Source organism: Gossypium hirsutum, chromosome A03 (genome assembly GCF_007990345.1).
Source record: "Gossypium hirsutum isolate 1008001.06 chromosome A03, Gossypium_hirsutum_v2.1, whole genome shotgun sequence".
Lineage (NCBI taxonomy): Eukaryota > Viridiplantae > Streptophyta > Magnoliopsida > Malvales > Malvaceae > Gossypium > Gossypium hirsutum.
The window spans coordinates 66,655,691-66,666,080 of record NC_053426.1 but is presented as its reverse complement, the minus strand read 5'-3'; the positions used below and the strand labels follow the sequence as shown (position 1 = coordinate 66,666,080).

General features: G+C 34.9%; 1 non-coding gene across 1 annotated transcript; it reads left to right on the top strand.

The window, feature by feature from the left end:
* Positions 1-203: 203 nt before the first annotated feature.
* On the top strand, positions 204-310 carry LOC121225245 (small nucleolar RNA R71). The gene has a single exon (XR_005923144.1). It is a non-coding gene; the product is annotated as a small nucleolar RNA R71 (small nucleolar RNA).
* The last annotated feature ends 10,080 nt before the right edge of the window (positions 311-10,390 follow it).

Here is a 10,390-nt window from a genome sequence, read left to right as displayed (position 1 = left end):
CGACATTAAAAATGCCAGATGCTTTTGTCAACTTTGTCCTATTGACTTGCCACTGATAATTATTCAGTGACATCTCTTCTATGAACTCATAAGCCTCTTCAGGTATCTTATTATTAATAGTGCCACCAACAGTTGCATCAATCATTTGTCCGGTCGAGAGATTTAAACCGTTGTGAAAAATTTGAACTTGTAGCCAAAGGGGTAATCCATGGTGAGGGCACCTTCTCAATAGATCTTTGTATCTCTCCCATGCATCATAAAGTGTTTCTAAATCCATCTGCACAAAAAAAGAGATATCATTCCTTAATTTAGCCATTTTAGCAGGTGAAAAATATTTAAGCAAAAATTTTCGGTCATTTGTTTCCAAGTGGTGATTGACCCTTGCTGTAACAAGTTCAACCACTATTTAGCCTTATTCCTAAATGAAAAGGGAAATAACCGAAGGCAAATAGCATCGTCAGAAACACCATTAATCTTAAAGGTGTCGCAAAATTCCAGAAAATTTGCTAAATGAGTGTTTGGATCCTCGTCCTACAAACCGTCAAACTAAACAAACTGTTGTATCATTTGAATTGTGTTAGGTTTCAATTCAAAATTATTTGCAGCAATAGTAGGTCTACCTATACTCGATTCAGTTCCTGTTAAAGTAGCTTTAGCATAATCATACATAGTACGAGGAGTAAGATTCTGATCTACTGGATTTGCAACAACCACAAGAGGTAACGGATTATTCTGATTATCAGCCATCTCCTCAGTTGTGGTATGGATATCGGCCTCTTACCCTTCCTCTATGTATTGTAGGCTTCACCTTATTTCTCTTCGATTTCTACGAGCTATGATTTCAATCTCACTGTCGAAAAGTAGAGGTCTTGGCGGGTTTCTTCTAGTTATAAACTATAAAAACCTGCTAGAAGTTAAGAAAATAAAATTTAGTAATTAAAAAAATTAAAAACAAAATTAAATTGCAATAAAAATAAAGGATGGCTAAAGCAATAAAAATTAATCATTCCTAATATCTTAGCCCACGACAATGACGCAAAAAACTTGATGGTCGTAAAACTAACTAAAAATTCGACTAAGGCAAGCGCACCTATCGAACAACAATATAGTTATGGTGAGACCAAAAATATCGTATCCACGAGGACTAAAAGTACTAGTAATTACTATCTTTTTATTATCTAGCCTAAAAATTAAAAGAATGTTTTATTTGAAACTAATTACCTAATTAACTAAGATTACGACAGAGATTTATGCTGGAAAATACTTTCTAGAAAACCAATGGAGAAGACAATACCTAAGGAAGAATCCACCTAGACTTCACTTATTACCCTTGAATTTGACGATTTATTCACTTGACTTAATCTGTAGAAATCCCTGATTTATGTTAATATCTCTCTCTAGACTAAAAACAATTGACTCTAGGTTGATTAATTGAAATCTCTTTCTAATTAAAACCCCTATTGTCGCATTGTCTCGATCTATGGATTCCTTTATTAGATTTGACTCTAATCTGATAGATTCATGTCGTCCTATCTCTAGGATTGCATGCAACTCCGCTTAATTATGGGTGATCTACTTTTAAATAGGGACTTTTGCTCCACTGAATAAGCACATCAAAAACCTGAATTAATATCTTGGAATATTAAAGTTAGCGTTAATTTCACAATTAAGAATAGGAACAAGTATTTATCATATAATTCAAATAGTAATAAGATTCGTCTTAGGTTTCATCTCCCTTAAGTATTTAGGAAATTTAGTTCATTACAATAGAGGGAAACATCTCAAAATTGGGAAGACAACAAAATATAAAGAAACCCAAAAACTTCGGTAGAAATTGAATGGAGATCTTCAGTCTTGAAGGAGATCCTACTTCCGGGATGATTCCGATGGCTGACCTTGAGTGTTTTCTGTGTTCTACTCTCTGTGTCCCCTTTAATCCTCTTATAATGTCTTTAAATAGACTTTGGAATGCCTAAATTAGCCCAAAATTGGCCTTTCCTGAGTAGAATTAGACTTAGGCTCGACAGGGACACGACCGTGTGCCACGCCCGTGTGAAGGTTCTCAGGCTGTGTGCAATTCTGACTTGGTTTAGCATCAACACGACCATGATACACGGGCGTGTGGTATACCCGTGTGTCACACACGGGTGTGTGGATTAGCCATGTGGAAGTGCCTAGGCCGTGTGCCACGCTGAATTTGGCCCATTTTGTTCGTTTTTGGCTCGTTGCTTACTCTTTTCACCTCTCTGTGCTCACCTAAGTATAAAAAATGCATTTAAAGGATTAGGAGCATTGAATTCAGTGAATCTTATGATAAATTGTCCAAAAATATGCCAAGCATGGGATAAAAATATGTATATATTATGGTTTTTAGGAATAATATATTATAATATATCATATAATTACATAATTAAAAACCATGGTTCGTATATTTTCTTTTGGCTGAAACTTCAACAAGAAAGAAAAAGAAAAAGAAGCTAGGGTTTGATTACATTCAAGCTTGATTAAGGTATGAGTTTAGCTCGATTTTTGATAATTTTTACGTTTTTTAGATCGTTGCTTCGAGTACTACAAAACCCATGCTTGAATTTTTTATTTTGATGAATATTTGAGTTGTGCCATTGTTGAGAGCTTGTGATTTTTGTTGTTTGATGATGAAATATAAAAGATATGTTTTAGATTAACATGTTTTGTATTGGAGTTTTTGATGATTTTGAGTAATTAGGACTAAATTTCAAAAATAATAATTTGATGGACTAAAATGTGAAATAAATGAAATATACAGACTAGTATGAACACTAGGAACATTCGGCCAAACATGGGTATCTTGAGATTTTGCATATTTTGTGTTTTGTGCAATAGGGACTAAATTGTAAAAAGTGTAAATGTTCCCATTTATGTGTATTTGGACTAAATTGAATGAAAATATGTTTGAATGAGCTTACTTTGAATATGTTTAGATCAAGAACCAAAGAAATCAGATTTGGATCGGGGAAAAACGAAAGTCATCGACTAGCTGCCCTATTCCGTTTTATATCGTCCGAGGTAAGTTTATAAGCATATAGACGTGTTAAATTGTAGTTAAATGTTAAATATACATGCTGGTATGAAATGCATGAATTTATACATGCTATGGCCGAATATGAATAAGCTTGGCTACTACATTTCTGAATTCGTTTCGATTGAGTTATGACGTCCGAAAGCCCTATATGAACCTTAGGAATAGTTAGGATACATATGTCATGACATAGGATTTCGATATATGTGTGCGAGTAAGACCATGGCATCGATATGTGATTCCGATATATGTGTGCGAGTAAGACCCTGTCTGGGATAGTAGCATCGATTTGTGATTACATGTAAGACCACATCTGGGACGTTGGCATTGTACGATATATATGTGATTATCCTAGTGTCCTATCCAATTCCAAATGGTTTATAGGGCATAGATGAGTTGTGATCGAATGTGTATAATGAGCTAAATGGCCAAGTATGAATTACTTGTTATTACCTAAACAAAGGTAAGTGTATTCGGTCTTAAGACTATTATTGAAATGAGCCTTAAAATTATGCATGTGTGATTATGTGTATTCGGTTACATAATTTATATATGCATATGGAATTATATTGTGACTCATGAGTTTATGTGTTCGTGTGTATATGAACTAGGTTGATAATAATTATTTGGCTTTGGAAATTAAATGGTAATATGTTAATTTGGTGATAGGAGCATTCGGTCAAGGTGAATTTTACGAATGAATATTTATATTTATAATGTAAACTTTATATGTTGGAGTGTGAATGTGTTTATATGATATACTTTGGTTATGACTTACTAAGTTATAAAAAGCTTACTCTATGTATATTTGTGTCTCTGTTTATAGATCTTAAAGTCAAGCTACGAGCTCAGGGACTGTCAGCAAAGTTCATCACACTATCTACTATTTTGGTACCTCTATAAGTTAAACCTAAATTATGGCATGTATAGGCTGAAGTGTGTTTTGAAATGATGAATTTTGGTTATGTATAAGGCCATGCGAAAATGGCTAATTAATATGTTTGAATTTGATTATGCTATGTATAGCCTATGTTAATTATGGTTATAAGTTCCATGCTATGTATGCTTAATACATGAGGTAAATGTTATATATTTGGAAAATGAGTAATGACTTTGAAAGAATTGTGGTTAATTCAACTAAGATAATTCATAGATGAAATATACATATGAACTTAGTAAATATTCTTTAAATAAGGTAATATTTATGGTTTGGTATCCTTGGATTTATGATTAGTTTGAAAAAGGTAAAAGTTTATAGTGATATATTTATTACTTGGAATGTAAATGTACGAGTGGTGTGTGGATAATTGTATTCAGAATTAGTTAGTTGATCAATATGAATGATGTATATTGACTAGTTGTATTTCGGCATATATGTTCATGAAATATGAGAAATGGGTTATATATAATTTATTGAGCAGGAAATGTAATATATATAGTGGATATATCATACGTTTTGGATTTGATTAAAGTCTTGATTATATGCTTGCATCTAAATATGGTTGTGGTTGTGATGGTGAGATATGTATGAACTTGGTAAAGTATACTATCATATTGACCATATAGAAATATGTATGTTTGAATCTTCATAGGTGTGATTACATATATTATGCTTTAAATGCAACTTGACATAATGATATATGCAAATGTATTTAGGTATAAATGTATGGTAAGATAGGTAATTTACTTATGGTATAAATGCTTACTAATATAATAAATGCATGTGGCTATATATATAAACTTGCTAGTTATTTATAAGTTTGTAAATTGGTACAAATGACTTATGATTGCCGAATAGACTAGAAAATGAAATGAGTTTATTTATAACCGAAAGTTTGATATTAATTGGTGTTATTGTGCAAAATATATGGGTTTCATATAGATTGAATAGTTGATGCTGCATATATGAGTAAAAAAAAAAGTTGACAGGGAAATTAATTTCAAATGGTCTATAACATGTGTAGGTGCAGGACTTTTATAAAAAAAAGTTTAATTTTCAATAATGAAATTATGGATGTACTATATGTTCTGTATATGTATAAATGGTTTTGATATATAATTTGGATTATGTGAAATTTAAATTATATCTTGAATGTTATATATATTCTTGATCTTCGATAATTGATTTAGTTATAATCATTGATGTGATAAAAATTTCAAACTATAATATGTGAAGCATATCTGTGAATTGTAATATAATTGGTGATGCCTCATAACCCTAATCCAACAACGGCTATAGGCTAGGGGTGTTACACTCGTAGTCTTTTAACAGTTCTAGCCATCTTCTCTGCCGCAGATTAAAATCTTTCTGAGTCATCAGATATTTCAGGCTTTATGATCAGAATATACGTGACATTTCTCACCAAACAGATAGTGTCGGCAGATTTTTAAAGCAAATACAATACCAGCTAATTCAAGGTCGTGTGTCGGATAATTCTTTTCATGTGGCTTTAACTATCTTGAAGCATAGGCTATAACTTTGCCTTCTTGCATCAGAACACATCCGAAACCATTCATCGAAGCATGACTGCAAATGACAAATTCTTTACCCGATTCTGGTTGTATAACACTAGAGCTTCAGTCAATAAGGTTTTGAGCTGATCAAAACTTTTCTAACACTTTTCAAACCATTCAAATTTCACATCTTTCTGAAGCAATTTCGTCAACGAAGTCGCGATCATAGAAAAACCTTTTACGAACCGTCGGTAATAACCAGCAAGTCCCAGAAAACTACGGACTTAAGAAATATTTATAGGAGGCTTCCAATCCAAAATAGCTGAAATCTTGCTCAGATCAACTCGGATACCATATGCTAACAGATCATGTCCTAGAAAACCAACTTCTCGTAACCAGAATTCACATTTGCTAAACTTTGCATACAACTGCTTATCACGCAAAGTCTGTAGCACTATACTCAGATGTTCGGCATGCTCAGATTCATTATGAAAATATATCAAGATGTCATCTATAAACACAACAAAAAATCGATCCAAATATTGTCTAAATATCCGATTCATTAGGTCCATAAAAACAACAGGTGCATTTGTTAGTCCGAAAGGCATAACTAAAAACTCATAATGTCCGTACCTCATTTGGAAAGCTATCTTTGACACGTCAGAGTCTTTAACTCGTAACTAATAGTAACCCGATATCAAATCTATCTTTGAAAACACGGTAGCTCCTCTCAACTGATCAAACAAATCGTCAATTCTGGAAAGAGGATATTTGTTTTGGATAGTCACTTTATTTAACTGACGATAATCAATACACATTCTCATCGTGCCATCTTTCTTTTTCACAAGTAGAACGGGAGCACCCCAAGGTGAGAAACTCGGTCTTGCAAATCCTCTATCAGTCAACTCTTGCAACTGAGACTTTAATTCTTTTAACTCGGTCGGAGTCATTCTATATAAAGCTATTGATATCAAAGTATCTCTCGGTACTAACTCAATACCAAACTCAATTTCTCGTATCAGAGGTAATCCCTGTAATTCTTTAGGAAACACATCAGGAAACTCACAAACAACATGCACTGATTCAATTTTCTTTTTGATCACTTCAGTGTCGAGCACATAAGAAAAATAAGCTTCACACCCTTTTCTCACATATTTCTGAGTTAACATCGAAGAAATCACTGTCGGCAAACTACTCAAATCATTAGACTCAATCTAAATTATCTCATTATTCTAACATCCCAGATCAATCGTCTTTCGTTTATAGTTCACTATCGCATCATGCAGTGTTAACCAATCCATACCTAGAATTATATCAAATTCATCAAATGGTAACAACATCAAATCAGCCGAAAAGCAATTATCTCGAATTATCAACGGACGGTTCTTGCATACTTTATCAACCAGAACACATCTGCCTAAGGGGTTCGATACACTAATCACAAATTCAGTAGACTCTACAGGAAAAGTCTTACTGTATACTACAGTCTCACATACATTAGAATGAGTTGATCCTAGATCAATCAATGCAACAACACTAGTATCATAGAGAGTGAAAGTATCAGTAATAACATCTGGAGATGAATCTTCCTTGCGAGTGCGAATAGCATAAGCTCTGGCAGGTGCTCGAGCCTCAGATCTAAATGCAGTGTCTTTAGTCATTCTCTAACTGCCACTCACATTACTCGTATTTCTGGATGGTCTTCCTCGAGCTGTATTGCCACTCAGCCTTGGATTTTGCACAATCTCTTGCTCTACAGACTCAGGACATTCACGGATAAAGTGATCTAAGGATCCACATCTAATGTAAGCTTGATCATTCAATCTACAACTTCCTGGATGTCTTTTACCATAGTGTTTACACTTAGTTCGATCGGATCGGACATTTCCAACACTTGCAATAAAAGTAGCTGGAGCTCTGAAGCTCGAATGTGATCTAGTACGATCTCTACTTGAATGTCCCACATTAGCTTTTGAACAGCTATAATCATCTCGGAATTTCTTTGATGCTGACTAAAATGACTTATTCGATGATCTTTTTCGCACCTCTCAAGCTTCTGAAATGGCTTTTCTTTTCTCTTTCCCGAGTTTTTCAGCTTTACATGCTCGTTCAACAAGCACAACAAACTCTTTTACTTCCAAAATTTTGACCAAAAATTTGATGTCTTCATTCAAGCCATCTTCGAATCTCTTGCACATAATTGTTTCAGTTGAGACACATTTTCGTGCATACTGGCTCAATCTCACGAATTCTCACTTATATTTTGTAACAGACATACGGCCCTGTTTCAACTCAAGAAACTCTTTGCATTTCTGATCGATGAATCTTAGACTGATGTACTTCTTTCTAAACTCAGTCTGAAAGAACTCCTAAGTGACTCGTTCCTTTGGAACCACTAATGTCAACGTTTTCCACCAATGGTATGTCGTATCTCTCAAAAGTGAAACGGCACATTTAAGACATTCATTAAGAGTACATGACAATTCATCAAACACTAGTATTGTATTCTCGAGCCAAAACTCAACTCTCTTAGCATCATCATTTGTAGTAGCATGAAACTCTTCAGCCCGTATTTTCTAATTTTATCAACTGGGGGCTTATTCAACTGAATCGGATTAACTTGTGGCATGACAGGGACTTGTGGAGGATTAGACAGGGGTAAAGGTTGTGGCACAGCTGGATTGGTTCTAATATATTGAGTGAACCAATCATTCATCATTTGGTAATACACTTGCTTAGCCTCTCCCTCGTGGCTACTCGAAAAAAGTCTAGAATCAAATTGCACTACCCCTTGAGCGGGAGCGATGCATTACTTTCAGCATCATCAGCTACGGCTCGATTGGGATCCATTTACTATATAAAAATACACTTTTAACTGTCAGGATTCATCACACTATCACAGGTTATAAATATGGCATGTATAGCTAGACTCACATTTGCTATGTTAGTCCTAGAATCGACTAAATTATAGCTCTGATACCAATCAAATGTAACACCTCTAACCCGTATTCATTACCGGACTAAGGTTATGAGGTATTACCGGACATCGGAATATTTAATAATCACTTCACAAATATTATTCACACATCATAGCATCATAGTCAAACATCATTTCAAAGTCCCTATCTTAGGTCATCGAGACCTTAAACATGCTTCAGGAATGGGTCGGGACTAAACCAATCACATACAAAATTTCTCAGAAACTTAACAAACTTGTAAATTTATAGAGGTCACATGCCCGTGTGATCAGGCCGTGTACCTCACACGGCATTAGACACGCCCGTGTGTCTAAGCCGTGGCTAAATAGGGCATGCATACTAACTTGTACCACACGGCCGGAGACATGCCTGTGTGCCTTGGCCATGGTCGAAACTGACTTGGGTCACGCGACTAACCACACGCCCGTGTGGCTAGCCCGTGCACCCTTTAAAATGGCCACACATGCCTATATGCCAAGGCTGTGTGCCTCACATGGCCACCAAACATGCCCGTGCGTCTAAGCCGTGCTCGAGACTGACTTTAATTTGTAGTACTACCCCAGGGGACACATGGTCGTGTAACATAACCGTGTGTCGCACACGGCTGAGACAAACGCCCGTGTCCTTGCCCATGTGGACAAAAATAGACTATTTGCAAGGCCAAATTTTGCCACCCTTAATGGTCATCCCTACAAATCCAAAATCAAAGCACAATTGCACCATAATTTCAACCAATTTCAATCACAAAACATACATCCTTCATATCATATAATCATCAACCAATATCATCATTATCATCCAAACCAAAACATACCAAACTCATTCAATCATACCTGTCACTATCCTAATTTTTCACATCCATTTTTCATATCAAAATCATACCATTTCCATAACTAATTCAAATAACTAACTTACCAAATTGACCATTTCTCACTAGGCCAATTATGCACTTCAAAACATATAATTTCTTAACATAACTTATATACCAAAAGCCAAACCAAATAGCAACTTTAATCTAGCCATATCACATGGCATGATATACACTTCACAAATCATATTCAAATACTTCTAGCCTATACATGCCATACTTTAATATTCACATTTTCAAAAGGTACCAAAATAGAGTTCGATAGTGTGGTGATGATCCTTGACGATCCCTGAGCTTCCGGTAGCTTCGATAATCTATAAAAAATTGAAAAACGCGCAAAGTAAGCTTTCAAAAGCTTAGTAAGCCATGTACAAATAAACTTATCACATAACACAATTCTAAACCAATTCATTCATGTAGCTCATGGAAAAATACAATCATATCCATATGTCTCATATAGCTTATTTGATCATAATTCATTTACCTATAACACATCTCATTCTCATAATAATAATTCATACATATACCATATGTCCACAAATGTACATATACTTATATTTCATTCTCAAAAAATGATATACATTTCAAACGTACTTGAATTGGATACACATTCACATAGTCACTCGTTTCTCGGAATGCCCGTTGAACCGTACAGAATCAAATAGGATATGCGGATAGCTCAAAAAGCTCGTACAATGCCAACGTCCCAAACGTGGTCTTACGTGTAATCAAATATCGATGCCGCTATCCCAGATAGGGTCTTACACGAAATCAAATACAATGCCAATGTCCCAGATATGGTCTTACACTTAAATCTCAAATCGATACCAACGTCCCAGACATGGTCTTACACGAAATCACACATCAGAATCCTATGTCATTACATATGTAACCTAACTATTCCTATGGTTCGTACGGGACTTTTCGGACGTCATAACATTATCGGAACCTTCTCAAATTTCTCATTTTCAACTCAATAGCCATTCATCACTATTCATTAACATAAAAGCAATAATAATTCAATTCAAACAC